At 39.4% G+C, this 17,821-nt stretch overlaps 1 protein-coding gene across 3 annotated transcripts in view; it reads left to right on the forward strand.

Annotated features, from left to right (window-relative positions):
- filip1l (filamin A interacting protein 1-like) overlaps nt 1-17,821 on the forward strand; it is a 76,352-nt gene that overhangs the window by 1,021 nt on the left and 57,510 nt on the right. Inside the window, exon 1 of one of the 3 annotated variants that reach the window (XM_044110059.1) lies at nt 5,437-5,612. The exons of the other annotated variants lie outside the window; for them this stretch is intronic. The gene's annotated coding sequence lies outside the window, so the exon portion shown is untranslated. Of the gene's footprint in view, nt 1-5,436; nt 5,613-17,821 lie in introns of those variants that run through there. 3 annotated transcript variants of the gene reach the window in all.

Raw genomic sequence — 17,821 nt, forward strand, 5'->3', positions numbered from 1 at the left:
AAGTAAGAAAAACTTGACAATGTTCTCTATCCATCCTCTATGTACTATATTTATTTATCCTTCATTTCTATCTTTATCTGTCTCCCTCCCTTTCAATTTTTTATCAACTGAATCTTTCTCTATCAGGTGTGTTTCCTTGCAGTCAGGCAGTCAGGGTGTGTATTTCCCCTCTGACAGCCAGACCTGGTCAAAACTTTTATTGAATGACGACTGGATTTAGCTGCATGTCAAGGCAGAGCATGACACACTTGAGCTAATTTGTACACTTGGCCCTTCGCCATATGTGTTCTTCCCGCCGCTGCTAACTGGTAGTAAAAGCTAGTTCGGTTTCTCCTCCAGGAGCTGCTGGTTCAGAGCGAACGGCAGGAAGAGCAGGAGTATTTATACAGGTGAGCGGCTGAATAGTTGATGCTTACAGTGAAAGAGTAGCTTTACGGACGAACCGCACAATACATTTCATATCATCCCGGTCTGAACAAACGGGTGGCAGAGCGCCCCCCCCCATATTAGCATTTATGGGGCCCCTGAAGCCCTGGGGGCCATGGAGCTGCTGACTTAATTTGGATTAAACAGAAGTGCAAATAATTGATATTCATTTTAATTGTATTTTTTTTTATTTGTTGTTTTTAAGACTAGTTGTGAGTTTAAATAGCGTTTCACTTTCATTTTCCAGTAACATACAGTATAATTACCCAGTAATATTTTTACATTTCCTGTCTACTTAACAAATTTTAATACAGAAACACGGTGGACCGCTGGTGGAACTCCTCGGCACCCCGACCACCAGGCTTAGCAAGTTTTCTGGGGGAAACCAAAAAAATTTACCTACAGCAATTTAAATAAAACCAAAATAGCTATAAGTTCTTCACAGTGTGGCGTTTTGTTTCCATTTATGCTGAGTAAGCGGCCTTAGGAAATATCTCCCTTTGCTTTAACTCCTGAAGACAGACAGACAAGCAGGTGTTCAACCCCAATGCGAGCCGGCTGCACTAATGCCCGGCTATCTTTAAACCGCCCCGCTGTCCCTCATGTTCGCTGGAGCTCCAGGAACTCTGGAGGAGAGTGCTGAGTCGTAAATACCTCTGTTTTTAAACTGCGCGCTCCCAGCATGCTGACGAGGGTCATGGAGTGTATGTGGTGGGGACAAACCACTGCTTTTACCGCTCTGGCAGAGTGGAGTGGAAAACATTTACATGGTTTAACGTGACAGCTTGCAAATCATACCGCAATCAAAGCTAATTAAAATTTCATTTTCTCATCTTCTTCATGCAGATAATTCCTCGACGGTGTGAGATAATTTATCTGATGTAGAAAATCTTTCACACACTTTGGCCTTTTTGATGCACAAATTCCTTTTTCAACATATTAATCCTCTTTTGCGATTGTTGTCAAAATGATCGATGATGGTTTTATCTGATTGAAGTTGAGTTCCAGGTAAAATCCTGGCATTCAGTTGTGATGTTAGATTGACAATAATGAAGCGGTTATGGGTTGCTGTGGAGATTTGGTTATCCCAAAATGACATTTTTACTGCAGTAAACTGGGAGCCTTTAGGAATTATTTTTTCTTCCACAATTATTATTACTCTTAACTGAATGTAGTGGCAAAATAAACTTCATCTTGCTTGTGTGGCAGCAGATATAATCAAGTTTAATTTTTTACTGCAGGCAATTATCAAGCCACGTTTGAATGGCATGTTTTCTTGTTTTTCACATTTTGAAGGGAACTGAACCTCATTATTAAGAAATATTTATACCGACAGGAAAGAAGGGGTCATTAAATACTTTTTAATTTTCCCCATTTCAAAAAAAGTCAAGCGGAGTTTGGCAGAACTCGGACTTGTATGAATCCTACAAAGTTGTATTTCCATTGACCGCATAATTGCTCAATTTGACATTCCAAAAATAAGTTTGCTTAATAAAAATATGCAAATAAAAAAACTTGTTTTTTGCAAAAAAGGTTTTGCTGCTGGGATGAGGTGGTTTTTCAATATTGGTTTATTTTATCAAACTGCAGTGGAAAAACTGTTTTTGCATCACAGTTACATGATCAACAACCGGATGTTGCCAAAGGCAGAAACCATGAAGAAGAAAAAGACAGGAAGCACTTGGAGGATTGTGGTGTGTCATGTTTTTATTGACTTATCACGTGAACAAACTTACTCACGTTTAATTTGAATTGTTTTGCTTAATGCAAATACTGCAATTGCAAAATTGTATTTTTTCTGCCTCAGCAGGATAGTGACAAAGTTTTTTGCTCATTTGTAATGAAGCTACTGTGACACGATATTGCAATGAAATACTAGTTTTTATTAAGGATTTTGCACATCTTTTAAAGAGTGCCTTCCTATGAAGTTTGCTGATTCATACGTCTGTCCCTGTGACGGACAGATGCTGCAGGCTGTCATTTCGCTTTCTGAAATGCCTCTTGTGTTCCATAGCAGCTCTCCTGTGCCAGGGAAAGTGTCCTGAAAAGGGCATTTCCAGCTGCTCCGACACGTAAAGCTTTGACCGTGTGGAGCAGACAGGTCGTAAAGGGAATGACAACACAGCAGGGACAGGTGCTGCTGCCCCCTGAGCCCATCACGACGGGCTGATTTGTGCTGCTGTGTGGAACATGGAGAAGTTTTCAATTTAGACATCTGAAATCAACAACAAAGCTTTTCGCTTTTCTCTTTGTTTTCACTCTCCCTGTTTAAAAGCTTCAAAACATTTTTACAGGCAAGGAATTCGATTTTAAATCTTTCATTTTTAAGATGAGGTAAGTGATAAGAAAAATATAGAGTTTTTTTTTTTTATGAAACACCCTCCACTGCCTCAAGTTTAGTTTACAAGTGTCGTGACCTGTAAATCTGGCAACAGATTTAAATGATGATGACATGTTGATTTCTGGCCGCAGGTTTATTTATAGTCTCACAGCACATGCCGTTAAAATAGATTTTAGTGTTTGAAACAGGAGACGATCCAAAACTCACCAATGGGATAAAAACAAAACATCAAATCTCATTATGTAATTTATTTTTGTCTTTTTAAAGTTTATTTTTAAATTCATATTGAAGCAATTTTCACGTTTGTGAAATCTTACTCCCATCCTCCCATCTTACTGTGAGTCAAAGTCGGATGACGTTTCCATGGTTACTTTCCATTTCAACATAATGTTGCGTTTCCAGTCAGTTCAGGTAGGAATGAATGTGGGTGTGTCCTCATTTGATCCTTAGACAATTAGAAATTGCAATTTTTAAATTTGATTTTACAAAGAAATTTAAATGGTCTTTACTTTTATTTAAGAATTGAATTATTATTTTTTTAAAATAACATCAAATATCCATACTTTCGAATATGATGGAGTAGGTTTTCATCAGGTGTCCATCTTTTTTACACGACTGTATAAATGATGTAAGCCATAACAATGCTTAGTTCATAAAAGATTTGACTAAATTCCATTAGAATCAGTTAACCTAATACAGAACAGCTAGCTGAGCTGGAAGTGATTACTAAGTTCACATCTTGTCAGATCTGCTGCTTTTCTTGCTGAGCTTTCCAAAGTCAATAATCAATCCTCCATTAACAGAGGATTTACATCATAAGCCAAAGTATCGACAGTAACACAAGTTGTCAACATTGACTACAGGGAGGACAGCTTTGATCTGCACGACACCAGCAGGAAATTTAGAATATCATAATATCAACAATTCAAAATATAACAATTTATGCATAGAGTAAAACTCTTAGCATGCTACAGGTAAATGTTATAATTTAGTTTGGTTAACAATAATTATTGCACTGTCAATAAATGACTTCTAATAGATGTTCTTAGTTGCCAGAGGAACACAGTAATGCCTTCATGAGCCCAGAGGTTCAAACTGACAAAAAACAAGATGGATGCTCTCTGATGAAATATTCCTGCCATCTTCCATGTTCTTTCAGCAAACAGTTCAGACAGAGATCTTTTTGGTCTGGTTGCTACTTTACAAGTATTTTTAAGTTTGTCATTCTGAAGCTCATGTGACCAAACCAGCCGATGAGGTGAAAAGTTAAAACACTCAACATTGTCTTGTACACAATCTCTCAGTGTTTGCAGCAAAGTTGAGCTGACTGTCCAAGAATGACCCGAGGTATTTAAAATTTGCCACATTTTCAACAGGTTGGCCATCGAGAGAAACTGGAACCACTTTGAGGTCTCGATTAGGTCATTTAATTAGCTCTACATGCTTAAGAGAAAGAAAATTTATAATAAAGACTCTGTGAGCGGTGCTGATGTAGATAAAAGACACAACTTCAAATACATGCTGAGAGTGGAACTCCTTCTTAAACATGAAGATATGTCACAGATTTCAAAAGAAAATAAAGACGGGAGACCGTGGATAATATAAGAAATAGCGCCCCCTTCACTTCCGGAGTGCAATTGTCCCATTTCCAAATAAGGTATGAGACTGACAGTGGTCCGTTCCGCCCCTTTCTGTTTGCTCCATCGATGTGTACTTGCCCCACCCAGCTGAAAGAAACGTCATAGGGTTTTAATATGGTTTCTTATAGAAACCATATTAAAACAAAAAATATATTTCCCACCCCCATCTTTTTCAAATTTCAAACATTTTTGATAAAGCTCCAGGGAGCCACTAGGGCAGCGCTAGAGAGCTGCAAGCGGCTCTGGAGCCACGGGTTGCTGACCCCGTCCTAGAGAATACAGTTTTATCATCTGCAATGAGTGAAACAATGTTAATATTTGTTCACTTTTTTTCAAAGATAAATAAAAGATCAGACATGAATATGTGAATACTGAGAGAACTTTAATATTTAAAATGGCGTTCCAGTTCTTCATTGCTGCATCACCACTGCTGTTTGTTTTGAACACTTTCATCCTTGAATCAATCACGATATTTAATTCGAAATTCCAAAAATGGGAGCTTCTGGTATTTTCTACTCCACAGAATCGCTGAGTCACATCTCTTCTTCCATTTCTCGGTGAAAAACTGTAATTTCTTTCGAGACCTCTGGAAAAAAAATCCCTTTGTTCTGGAAAATCATATGTGACAGACAACCTTAGCGTTTCCTTCCATGTTCAGGCATAGAAGAGGCTGCAGTGACACAAACACACACCTGAATAAATGGGTCAAGCTAAAAAGTCGTTTGAAGGTCACAGAAAGTCCGATCCACAGGTCAGAACCTTTTTCCTTTCTCTGGAGGAACATCATAAAAATACAATCTGTGGCTCAACAACAGCTGTGATTTTGTTACGACTCAGATGTCAGCGGGCTTTGACTGGACCACAGCCTTTTTGTTGATAAAATCACGCTTGTACCTTTATTTGGTGGCCATATGGCCAGTGCTTGGGAGGAGAAGGGCAGCCGCGTCTGAAGGTGTCAAAGGGGAGGGTGGTTTAAATTTAACCGCAACAAGGCAGATATCTGCAAGACAGCCCACCCCCCTCTGGTTGCCTCTCCCTCCTCTCCTCTCCCACAAACACATAGCCAGACGGCAGCGGCAGCACGCACGCAGCATCCTGTCAGCCTGGACTGGAAGTAGAGGATAACGGAGGACAAGGCGCTGAGGAGGTGTGAGCTGCAGGCTGCAGGGAGGCACTGCAGAGGCACCGTGGCTCAGCGGCGAGAGGTAAGGCTGGAGCCGGGCTGGAGGAGCCGGCTGGGCGTGTTTTTGCTGCACTGGTCGAGACGGACGCATGGCTGTGTGACGACAAGGACGGGAAGTGAGCTGCAGCTTTTTACTCAGCAGGGAATCAGTCTGTGATTCTGCAGGTTCTTTAAGTTAAGGGATTGTGAGCGGGATATAATACCGAATGGCAGCTTTTCTGTGCCGTTCTTGCTAATTGGACAGATTCAGATTAGACTCGTGAGGAGGAGGAGGAGGAGGAGGAGGAGGAGGAGGTGGTCGCCTCTCGACTTAACCTAATGGGATTGAATTGACTCTGATTAGTTTGAGAGAATATTTTCGATTTTGATTTCCACTTTGCTGCCTCTCTACTGGAGAGTGGAATTGAATGAGTAAAGGAGAACATGATGATGGCAGGCAGCTGGCTGTAGTCGGGGAGTTTCCAAACGGCAGCATACAGTAAGGGAGCAGCGAGGGCGCCGGCAGAGAGAGGTCAGGTTACCGTTCAGCACTCACAGCTCAGTTTGGAAACACTCTAAGGCCGCTGGTAGCGGCGGACAGAGGTCAAATGTCAGGCCAAGGGAGTATTTTTCAGCACAGATCACAGATCTATTATTTATTTCTTAACAAAACTCTTTTTTCCCCAGAAACTATGTTTAGAAAAAGAAAGAAAAAAAAAACAAAAAACAGGAGCGCTAGATTTTTAATTTAGCGCTCACAAAAACAGCATCAGTAGAATCAAGTCAGAGCTTGATTATAAATTTTTGCTTTGCATTAAAAATGCAAAATTGATTAGCACATGCTCACTCAGAGTCTATATGGATAGCCCTCAGCTTCATCTCCAAGGTTTTAATATAAAGACTGTAATTTAGAGTCCGCTGTGTTACCCAGAATACATCACCAACACTGTAAAACATTATGGCCATATCATGCTGTTTAACGTATGAAATCTGCAGTTCCTTGAAATTCACTCAAAAACATTTATAGATTAATATTTTAATAGTTCAAACACCACATGTATCTTACCTTACAGAGCATGGCAAGAAACAAGGAGCAGTATCTTCTTTAAATAACGACAAAACTCGTTAAAATGAGAACGTTATTATTTTTTCTATTTTTGCTAAAATATGCAATTTTTCTGTTTTAACAAAAAGTAGAAAAACATTTCTATTTTTTGTTGTATACATTTTGGATTTATACTTTAAACCCAAACTAAATACTCTTAAATAAGAAAGATCTTAACAGTGAAACAGAAACACCTCTTGGGATTTTCAGATGTTTTCTAGAAGAAACAGTTTGAGACAAATTATAACGAACTTCTTTATGACTTTAACACGTCGTAATCTGTCAGTGGAGCCTGACGTTTAAATGGGAAACTTTATTACAATAGTGAGATATAAAACTTATCTTGTTAAAGTGAGAAAGTTTCTTGTTTTAACAAGTTGAGGAGGTTGTCTGGTTTTTCATTTTTGGTATAATTAGATTCTGTTCCTGAATTTATTTCCAAGATCTGACAGCTAAACGTTTCCCTGTCTGCATTAAGAGTGGGAACCTTCTTAGTGCTACTGCAGAAGCTAGCGTCTGCGGGCCGGGAGGGGGCAACTTTTCGATGTGTCCCTTGTTATAGACACCTAAATTAATCGGTTATACTGGCTCACCAGCAGGAAGTCTTATTAGCAGAGCTGTATTGGTGCAACATTAGAGCCTGCACATTTCTGAGCTCTTCAGCCTGTTTGCAAATCAGGAACAGTCGGGTAGCTTGCATATCAGTGGTGCTGGGGATCCTCACATACAGTCTAATAAATGGAGAAATTCATAGCAAGATAGTAAGCTTTAAGACTATTAGATGTGAGGACATAAACCTCTACCAGATGGCTGCCTATATAGATAGGCAGACCATAGTCAGATAGAAAGACAGAGAACTTTGTCATTCTATGCTGACATTAAAATGCATTGCTTTGAGTAATAGAACTGCCAACAAAAAAGTGAAAAATTGCTCAAAGTATAAAAGTTTTGAGTCAAATAAAAATAGATATTTAAATGGAAAAATATGTAAATGTATAAATTTAAAAGTCCAGTCAGTTCAACTTTTAATATATAATAGTCCCTTAGGATCTTCAGCCCTCCTGCCCTCTACGTAAAGCTGCATTAGGTAACCTTTCTTGAAAAATAGTTATTTTACTCAATTAAAATTATCACTATATCCTGAAAATATAAGACAAATCTGTGAAAAAAATTATCTCCTCTGCCTTCTCCTTGCACCTTGCTGTCATCTGATCAAATATTCTGCTTTGTCAGACACAACCAATCAGAGCCAGGAAGAGGATTGTGATAGCGCTAAGAGGGTTAGCGCTGTCAACCCATGTCAAACCGGGGTTGTTACAGAAAACCCCCGGTTTTTCTGGAACATTAAGTTGCTTCTCCACCATAAGCATATTTAGGAAACATGAACACGAGTTTGATTGACAGTGCTAAGACCCTCCTCCTGACTGGGTGTTTTGACCGGTTGTTCTCTCAGCATAGGGTTAGGGTTAGTTAGCTCCAGTTCACTTTTCAACTTTTTTTTAAAATTTGATATTTTAGACATTTGTGGCAGTCAGATTTCCCACAACCAAAAGCAGGTTCCACATAAATACTGAAATACCTAAAGTATCAAACTTGATTCACTCATTTTCACCAGTTTTTCTGTAAAATATCTGGTTATAATGTTTTAGTTCTTGCATAACAGTATTAAAGACTGATTAGCAAGCTTAGCAAATATGTCATGTATTTCCAATAGAAGAGAATAAGGAGATGGGGTCTGTTTTTATAGAGCTGTGCAAAACAAAACAAAAAATCATTTGTAACTTTAAAACCAGAGAGAAGGAACCAGAACTGAAAGAAACCATGAGAAGTCCCAAAACCCTTTCACAAAAGTGATGCCAGCCTGTGCACAAAATTCTAATGGTCGTGGCAGTGTCATGCTGTGGGGAATCTTTGCTTGAGTGTTCATTTCTTACCATGAGCTGCTTGCTTCTTTGGTTAGACAGATAAGAACAGTTTGTTGCTGGATTCATTGTCAAAGCTTTACCTAGCTCAGGTTGAACTTTTGTTTGGATTGTATTTGCACTTTTCTCCCTTCTCTGAGCCTGATTTACCTAATTTCACAAGTACCAGCATTAAAATGGATTGTCTGCAGCATTCATGTGACACTCTAGAAGATTCAGTCTTAGATGGAAAACAAACAGTAATTCCGTGAGTCAACAGGATTCCACTGCAGTCGTTTCATTCAGTTTGATCATAAATCATGTTTTGTCTTCAACATATTTCAGTGTTCATGAATGATATTCATGCAAACAAATTATTGTTTTTTTGGGAAAGGATGGATGGATAGATGGTTGGTTAACATTTAAAAACAGGATATTTTCCCTTTCGATTATCAGTCTGGTAGTAGCTGCAGGATCATCAATAACTCCTTCCAAATATTTTATGAAAATCATTTATTTTTTACACACAAACGTATTATGTTGCTGTTCATCACTGAGAAATGACTTCAGATTCCAAGTCCAAATAGAAGAAAGAAGAAAAAAAAACTGGTAAAAGATCAACTAAACTTTTGTATATTTACAGAGAATTACTTTTAAGATTTATATTTACACATGCTAATGGAGCTTTTTCATCTTTAATCCAAGAAAAATGAATTAATTCAAGCTAATTAGACAAGGGATAGTTCCTCTTCCTCCAATCACTGCCTTGTCATTAAGACAAATTCATCATTCTTGCAAAAACAGAAAAAAAAGGCTTTCATAAATAATCCTATTTCAGTTTATAACACATTACAAATGAAGATCAGGCGTTTCCACGGTGAACTTCCCCTACCTTGTGTGCTGTCAGGAGACTGACAGATTGAGGCCAGTGGGTCAGGGGTCATTAACATGAACCTCCTGACACCCTGAGCTCCACCAGGTGGAGGACGGATTAGAAGACTTGGCTCAGAAGGCTTTACTGCTGCCTGATTCAGTCATGGAATGGAGATGAACTCCATCCTCCGTCTCAGGAGCAGCAGAAAAACTTCTCTTTGTTGTCTCTTTAGAACTGGGACGAACCCAAATAGTCGGGTCAAGCATGAGGGAAAACACAGTTGGGCTTTCAGGCCCCGAGATCCTGTTTCCCTCACAGAACTGCAAGCCGCTCAGGGAAAACGTTTCTATATATACAGAGAGAAACAGCGGTGTTGTTCGACTTTAGACAGGCTCTATTTCTCGCAGCTCGGCCTTCTGCTGTCAAGCGAATATCAGCTTCACCAGCAGGCGGCCGCTGAAGATCAGGTGCAGTATGCTTTCGTGGAAGCCGCTCCTATGAGACAAGGTGAGGACAGGAAAACGTCAAAGGCAGACCAATTTGGATGGCGCGTGACTCGTCTAACTTTTCCAGTGTTAGGACGATGGTATTATTTTAAGATGGCTGAAAAATAATCAGTAGATACATCTAGAATCCAGCTGCTACAAACAGAAATATTCCCGCTGGTCTGCCTTATGCTATTCCAGTCGATTCTCATCTCCCTTCACTGCTCCCTCTGTGATTCCTCCAATTGAGCTCAATTTCAACCAAGCCAATCAGCGAATACAAAGATTTTCTTCGCTCTTCTATAAGTGTAGTCTGACTGTGGTTGTTCAGCAATGGCAGCAGAGGAAGTGAACGAAGCTGTTCAGTTCATGTTGGCCGCACTTCCAAATAATGAGCAAGGAGAACAATTAAGATATTTTATTGGTGGAAAAAGATGTTCCGGTTGAGGCTTCTCACTTCGCAGCGGGGAATGGTTGTTTACAGCGGTAAGCTTCATCCATCTAGCACACAGATGTCACAGCCAAATGGTAGCGATTGGGTAAAATCAGATCCAATCGCTTAACACTTCAACAGAGTCCATGCCGAGGGTTCAGATCCTGAGGACAAAACAAAGTGTGTAACAAGAGGCTGGCTTTTACCAGACTCCCCAAAACCCTCATCAAGGTTATTAATGTGAAGAGTAGGGATGTAACTGTACAAAAAATGTAAAACCCTTTGCTTATACTAGGAAAACCTTTCTTGGTATTTGCCTTCTTGTAGTAATCAGCTGGTCCTGAATCAGTCTTTGAGGGGTTTTGCTTAAAGTCACTCCACAGCTCTTTCTATTTCCTGATTCTGACAGTACTTACAGGGTTTACTGCCACGTTTTGATTCATTGTTGTGTTTTAGGGTCAAGCGTGTGTTTATAGTCTCACATATTAAGCCACTTTCAGTGTTTTACATCCAGTAGAGTTCATGGTAGATTCTGTGATCCTGAGCTGCTGTCTCAATCTGCCTGTCTGTGTTCCACCAAACCAGCTGATTCCATCAACTCTTCACCTTTTCATAGAAAGTTCTCCTGAATTAGTGTGTCTCTTCTTTTTGGGTCTATACTGTGTCGTCTCAAACCCCCATTCAGTCGTGAGTCATGTTGACTAAGGCAGTGGTTCCCAAAGATTTTGGATTACAAAAAAGCCCCCAAAAAGAAAAAGAAAAATCGTTCAACCAGACATAAACCTATACACGTATTTTGTTTTCAAATTCCACTGAAGTTTATTTCACACTTCAGGTTGCAGCAAAACACACTACAAACCATCTTTACAGTGAAACACTTTTGTGTAACTGTTTTTTTTCTTTTTTTTCATTCATCCATACTTCTTCCCATGCCCCATCTGCAATGGCATTGCGCCCCCCCTAGGGGGCATGCCCCACACTTTGAGAACCACTGGACAAAGTTTTTGATTCTGCTGGAGGTTTATTCTTGTTATAGATGATTTTTTTTTTCTCTCCACTTGACGCTACATGCTTGCTTGGTAAGTAGCTGTAAAACCAAAACTCGATCCAGTCTGCTTGTTTCCTGAGATCTCTGTCATTGGAAAGGATGGTACAGTGAGGGCAGAGCTGCTGCCACAGGGGCGGAGCTACTGGCGCCACACAACACAGTCCACTGATTGACAATGTGAAAAAATTTTCTTGTGTCTCCAGCCTTTGCCGTGAAGCTGAAAATTGAGCTATTGAAATATTTGCATATGTGAGCTGATTGGACTTTCTGCATAAAATCATAACTTGCAAATGTTCAAGCTGCTTGTGAGTGTTAAATGTGAGCCTTCCATTTTAAAACGTCCGTGGATTTGTTTCAGGTAACATTTAGACTACAGGATTTGCTTGAGATGTTTGTGCTTCCCTTCACCAGCCTGCAGTGCATCATGCACTAGAAAGGATCCTTTCTACCCCTGTGACTATAGAAGTGAGAGCGCTATTAAAAGAAAATGTGCTAGATGTCAGGTTGAAGCTCTGCATTACTCGCATGCCAAGCGGCAGTGAGGATGCTCTGTGAAGTCAAACCCGACTGAGCTGCTGTCTTGTTGTGTATCATACAACAGTGATACACAAACACTGTCGTATGATGTGTGGCTCTGGGACGTGAATCATACATGAAATGCTGTGAAAAAGAAAGGACAGAATACTTAATAGAGCAGAGACTGTTGGAGAGAAAAGCAGTGAAACCCAACCTCGCTTACTTGATGGAAAGTAAAATCAACGCAATCGATTAATTTTACAAGTCATCTGTAGAGCTGTACAGCGGCGGTGTCCAAAGTGAGGCCTGGGGGCCTTTTGTGGCCCATGAACAGGACATACTTATTTTTGCAATGAGCAGCGAGACTGAGCAACTGTGAAGTACAACACAAAATATTTACTTTTAATAATCACTTTTTCTTTTTTTTTTTTTTGCATTACGATCCCTATGCAAATGGAATCACAAATATTGTGCAACACTTTACCTCAAATCTGCCTTTAATGGTTATGAATGGGCAGTTGCTTTGATGCATAACCATGGCAACAAGGCATTGTTCTTACATCTGGGAGGAAGTCTAAACCACAAAGAGGGGTAGCAAAAGCAAATGAGGTGGATTAGCAGAACTAGCTAACAGTTGATGGTGACGTCTACGATGTGTTACCATGAAAAACAGTCGGCTGCCTGGATGCTAAGCTGTTAGCATTTAATGACAGTGATGAGAGTTTCTTCAGACAGAGGCTTCTGCAGGCTGGTTGCAAGGCTGACTGCTACTGGAGCTCCTTGCTACCCACAGCATCACCTTCCACAGAGACTTTTTGAAGTTACTTTGACAACATTTCATTTCCCTTTGGTTTAAATAAAGTAACTTTGAACTGACCTTTGAACTGAATTGTCAAAACTAAACTTTTCTTTCAACAAAATCCTTTCTATGTGTTGAATTTACGATGATTCAAACATCCTCAGAATGTTTGTTTCACAGAAATAGGACATGTTTATTGTCAAATAGAAAACTTAGATTCACATATTTTTGTTTCTGTGGCTGTAGAGCACTGCTGACATGATCATTTTAACCCACATGGCAGTGAGTTTCTACACAGCTCATTTAAAACATATGCTTTTTGCTGGCTGTGCTAAGATGTGCTTGATCAGTGAGACGGTTTGGAATCTGAATGTTACCTGGACAACCTGCAAACCTGGTGGAGACTTTGGATGGATGCATGTTAACAGGAATCTATGAACCTTGTCTTAAGTCTGCAGCACACACACAAACACACACAACAAGACAGGATTTTTTTGAAGTTTTGCTCCATCTTGTGGTCAAGTCGCATGTTGCAACCACATAAACTGCACAAACGCTAAGAAAACTTGTGTTTATTATTATATTTAATTTGATGCATCAATTTTTCTTGCCAATAAATTGTATACTCCTAGTGAACCTGTTTATTGCTCTGAAATGGTGGCACATTTCCACCGAAAAATGAATCTGTGGGTTCAGCAGCAGAGGTGAGTGTCGGATGTGACCATGAAAAACTTCTCTAATCAGCTCTGTTGATGCCAAACAGTGATGGAGGCGTTTCTGTCTCATTTACTGTAAAAACGAGGTTTGATGTTACTGGAAGCTATTTCAATGCAGAGAGCCAATTGTTGAATTTGCTATTTTACATGAATAGAAATACTTTAGTACATTTTCATGAATGCAGCCCAACACACTGAGCTCTGCTTCTGCCGGTCAGAAGCTGAATATGAAAAATGGTTTTCCGACTTTACAATTGTTGTTGCCAGGACACATTTTGGCGACAAAGAAATTATTGAAAATACACACACTTCCCAACTTTTTCTACTGTTAACTTGGGTGCAGTATCCAACATGGCCACAAGATGGTATAAATTTACTAATCGAACCGCAACTGGTCAGATTTGAAACCTGCCTTTCCAGTTTGCCAAAACTCAGTATTAATAATGTCTTTATGAATCTTAATATTTACATTTTGTTTTTAGAAAAGCAGGATTTGATTATTTGTGAAATATTTTTGACTGTAGCCAGTAATTATCAAAGTACAGTTAAATATATCTCAGTTAGTGTAGATGATCCAGATACAGTAACGCAGTGGTTGCAGATGTAAAAACTGAAAACGGTCCTTTAACTTTACAGTTAACCATTACTTTGTGTTAGTCCACCTTATAAAGTCCCAATTAAATTCATTAAATTATGTAAAAAGGTGACAGAATATAGTCATTTTCCAATTACTATTTTTCCATTAGGAACTCTTCAGTTGTGTCCCTCTCATACAGACTGAGACTTTATGTTCCTCTGTTACAAACCATTCCTTTAATGGGTGAATTTAGCCTATATTTAACTAAATTGCTATTTATTTTGCTGATGTATTGTTCTTTTTATAGTATAACACGCTAACCTGGTCACCAGTTCCTTTTAACATTTAAAAATAGACACACTGTACATTACTGTCAAATCTGCAGTTCACAATATTATGTAATCACTGATTAGCGAGCTAAATAAGCATCCTAGGGAAGCATAGCTAGCAGGCCTAGCTTATTTTCTGAAAATGCACTGCATAAACAAAGCCTTGAAAGAGCTCTCCGCCATGCCAGAACCGATGCTGCTATTTCTGGGATGTTTTCCCACCCAGACTGGGACCTGGTTGTGAAATTTGTGGTATGAATGTATAAAGTAGACAGATGGTGGCAGGATTCTAAATACGCACCAGGAAGAAGCAATAAAGCTATCTGTTGAAGCGTAACCGTCCAATTGTTGTCTGTCTTTGTGTTTGCCGTTGCTATAGGTGTTGACCCAGCACAGATGAGAGGGCTTAGTGTGGCTATGGGAGTCTGCATGGCTTGACAGGGTCAATTATCAGGCTATTTTCTGATGACCCACTGACATTTTCCTTTGTACCTCTTATTTAGGAGAGTAGAGCTTATTGCTAAAATAACATCATTTCATGTTGTGCTCATAGCGATTTGGTCAAGGTCTGTTTGTACTGACAAGCGGGAAAGTTGAGATACAAATTGGAAAAGATTGATCTGAATGTGCCTTTATGTTGGAGTCTCTCACCAACCTTGATCTCAAAAGCATTGCATAATTCAAACAGTTGAACTATGTAACAGTAACTGTGTAATTCAACTGTTAATCAAGGATGCAGATCTGTACTGTAATTTAGCATGCCCCTTTAACACCCGAATTGCTTTGCTTTGGCATAAAAATAGTTTTGCATTTAATGAAAAATAACTTCTAAAGCTAATTTCATCCCCATTAAGGTGATATAAGTGAATCATTGTAAATGCGTATGGCTGTACAGTTTTTATTAGGGGCTAACTGAAAAGGCTAATTTAGTGTCTTTTTAATCATTCTACACTCAATGACTGAGCTGAATGAGCGGAACTCAGTTTTCATTTAGCACTTTTTGCTAACTTTGAAAATGTCAATTACGCTTAGCTTTTCATGAATTAATTGCTTTAGGAAAAATTCTAAAATTCTATTTTTATTCTATTCTATTTATATTTTTTATTTAAAATATAATTCTATTGTACTCAGGTGTTTTATAAACCTTTGAACAACATCTGTTGAAGTTTTAGTTATCAACTGTTAAGATTTTGTCAAGTAGAAAATGTTTATATACATGCTCACGTTTTGAAGTCTATTTACTCAGCAGTTCCGTTTCCTCTCTCTGTTTTTAAAGAAACTTTATTGAACAAATGACAATTACACAAGAAACAAACATATATGGTGTAAAGAATATAATTAATGTGGGTGCAAATCGAACATGTCAAAACAAAATTCACATGTATGAATTGTTTTGAGAGCCTCCTTATGCTCTCCTTGTGACACAGTGAATATCAACATGGTTGAATTTTAGCATTTAGTATTAGCTTCCTCAAAATACCATATTGACATAGCATTTTAGCGTTAGTGGAACTAATGCTATGATTAGTATTTTAGGGTTAGCGTGGCTATCTTTTTAGTTAGTTGTGCTTTCAAATGTGGCAAAATCTAAGGAGGAATTAAACAAAAACGTTTTGACATTTTGTGTAAGTATATTTGATAAACGTGCATACTGCTGTATTGAATTAAATCCCAGGACAGATGAAAATTAGCTTTACGGCATGGAAAACCTTCTAATGTTGTTCTCCCTGTGAACAACGTGAACATGGATGGGAAGATGTTTAGAATTGGAAGGAAATGGAATCTTGGCAGCCACAGGCCAAATCTGGCCAAATACAGTACAGTGTGATCCAGCTTTCTCATAACTTTCTGCTCTGCAGGTATTGGATACCCTCTAATTTTAGCTAGTGGGGCTTGTACACTGCAGCAGAGTCTGCATCACAGGCAAAGACAATCCAACACAGCGGTAGTGAAGAATATTACTGTTTTTTTTTTGTTTTTTTTTCTGCTTCATTTATGACTTGATATAATTGCCACTGCAGACCAAAGAGGTCTTTTGCTTTGTTTAAGACCTTATGGAGGTGCCTCTGCTAATGATCATTGGCATACAAAAACAGTGAAGGAGCGCAGCCACAAAGAACCTAACAGCAAGTCACCTACATTAAAACATCCACCCATCCATTCTCTGTTCACCCTTCGTCCCTAATGGGGTCGGGAGGGTTGCTGGTTCCTCTCCAGCTAAGGTTTCAGGCGAGAGGCGGGGTACACCCTGGACAGGTCGCCAGTCTGTTGCAGGGCAACACAGAGGACACACAACCATGCACGCACACACTCACACCCAGGGAGAATTTAGAGAGACCAATTAACCTGACAGTCATGTTTTTGGACTGTGGGAGGAAGCCGGAGAACCCGGAGAGAACCCACGCATGCACAGGGAGAACATGCAAACTCCATGCAGAAAGACCCCGGGCCGGGAATCGAACCCAGGACCCACTGTACAGCCCCACATTAAAACATCAAAACTGCAATTTATTGCATGATATGCACATTTATGCTTTCTGTAGCTTGGGAATCTACAGTGTAATTTTTCATTGAAGTCAGATTACTGATTAGGGAACAATGTTTGCAGCCACTTTCTCACCTCTGCATGGACACATTTAGAGTGGAGCTCTGTCAAACATGCCTATCTGCATTCCAACAAATCACTGTGAAGGACCAGAGATCATTGACATCTCTACATAAATAAAGCAGCAGATTACTTATGAGCTCTAAAAACAAAATGACATTGAATTCTCTACTTTACAACCTGTGTTTTACTCTAGATACTTCAAATTCTCTTCTTGGGTCGGCATGCAGACCAGCTGATTGAAGGTCAGACTCTGTAATCCTCAGTCATAACACAAGACGGATTGTCAGGTTGCATGATTGAATCCATGCATGCCAATGTCAACTTTCCTCCTGTTCCTACTTGCTAATTTAACTGCATCTCAGAAATTTAAACTAACATCCAACTTGAATTCCTCCACATCTGGAAGAGCAGTTCTCTGTATCATCAAGGAACTCAAGTGGAGTGAAAGTGTCCAACAAGAGTTAGGACCATCTGTTTCCTGGGGAGAGCATTCCAGGATGTTGTTGCTACCAGTGCCATCAGAGTTTCTTATAGACTTATGGATGACGGTCCTCTGGTGATTTCAAACTCCTATTGATTGTGATGTTTAATTTGGAGCAGAAAGTGAAGAATGGTAGACATTCAAACACCAAATATACGATAGTATATAGCAGAGGTGTGCCGATCAATTGGCCACCGATCAGAATCTTCTGATTTTTGTGAAAACGTGTATGATCAGTGATCGCCAATCACTCTCCTGAAAAAAAATAAAATAAAAATCCACTACTACAAATAAAATTGTGCTGCCATCTGCTGGTGGATCACAGTAGAGATATTTGTCAAGAACCTGTGATGGGAGGAAACCTTTCTGGGTCTCTATCC

Source organism: Gambusia affinis, linkage group LG24, assembly GCF_019740435.1.
Source record: "Gambusia affinis linkage group LG24, SWU_Gaff_1.0, whole genome shotgun sequence".
Lineage (NCBI taxonomy): Eukaryota > Metazoa > Chordata > Actinopteri > Cyprinodontiformes > Poeciliidae > Gambusia > Gambusia affinis.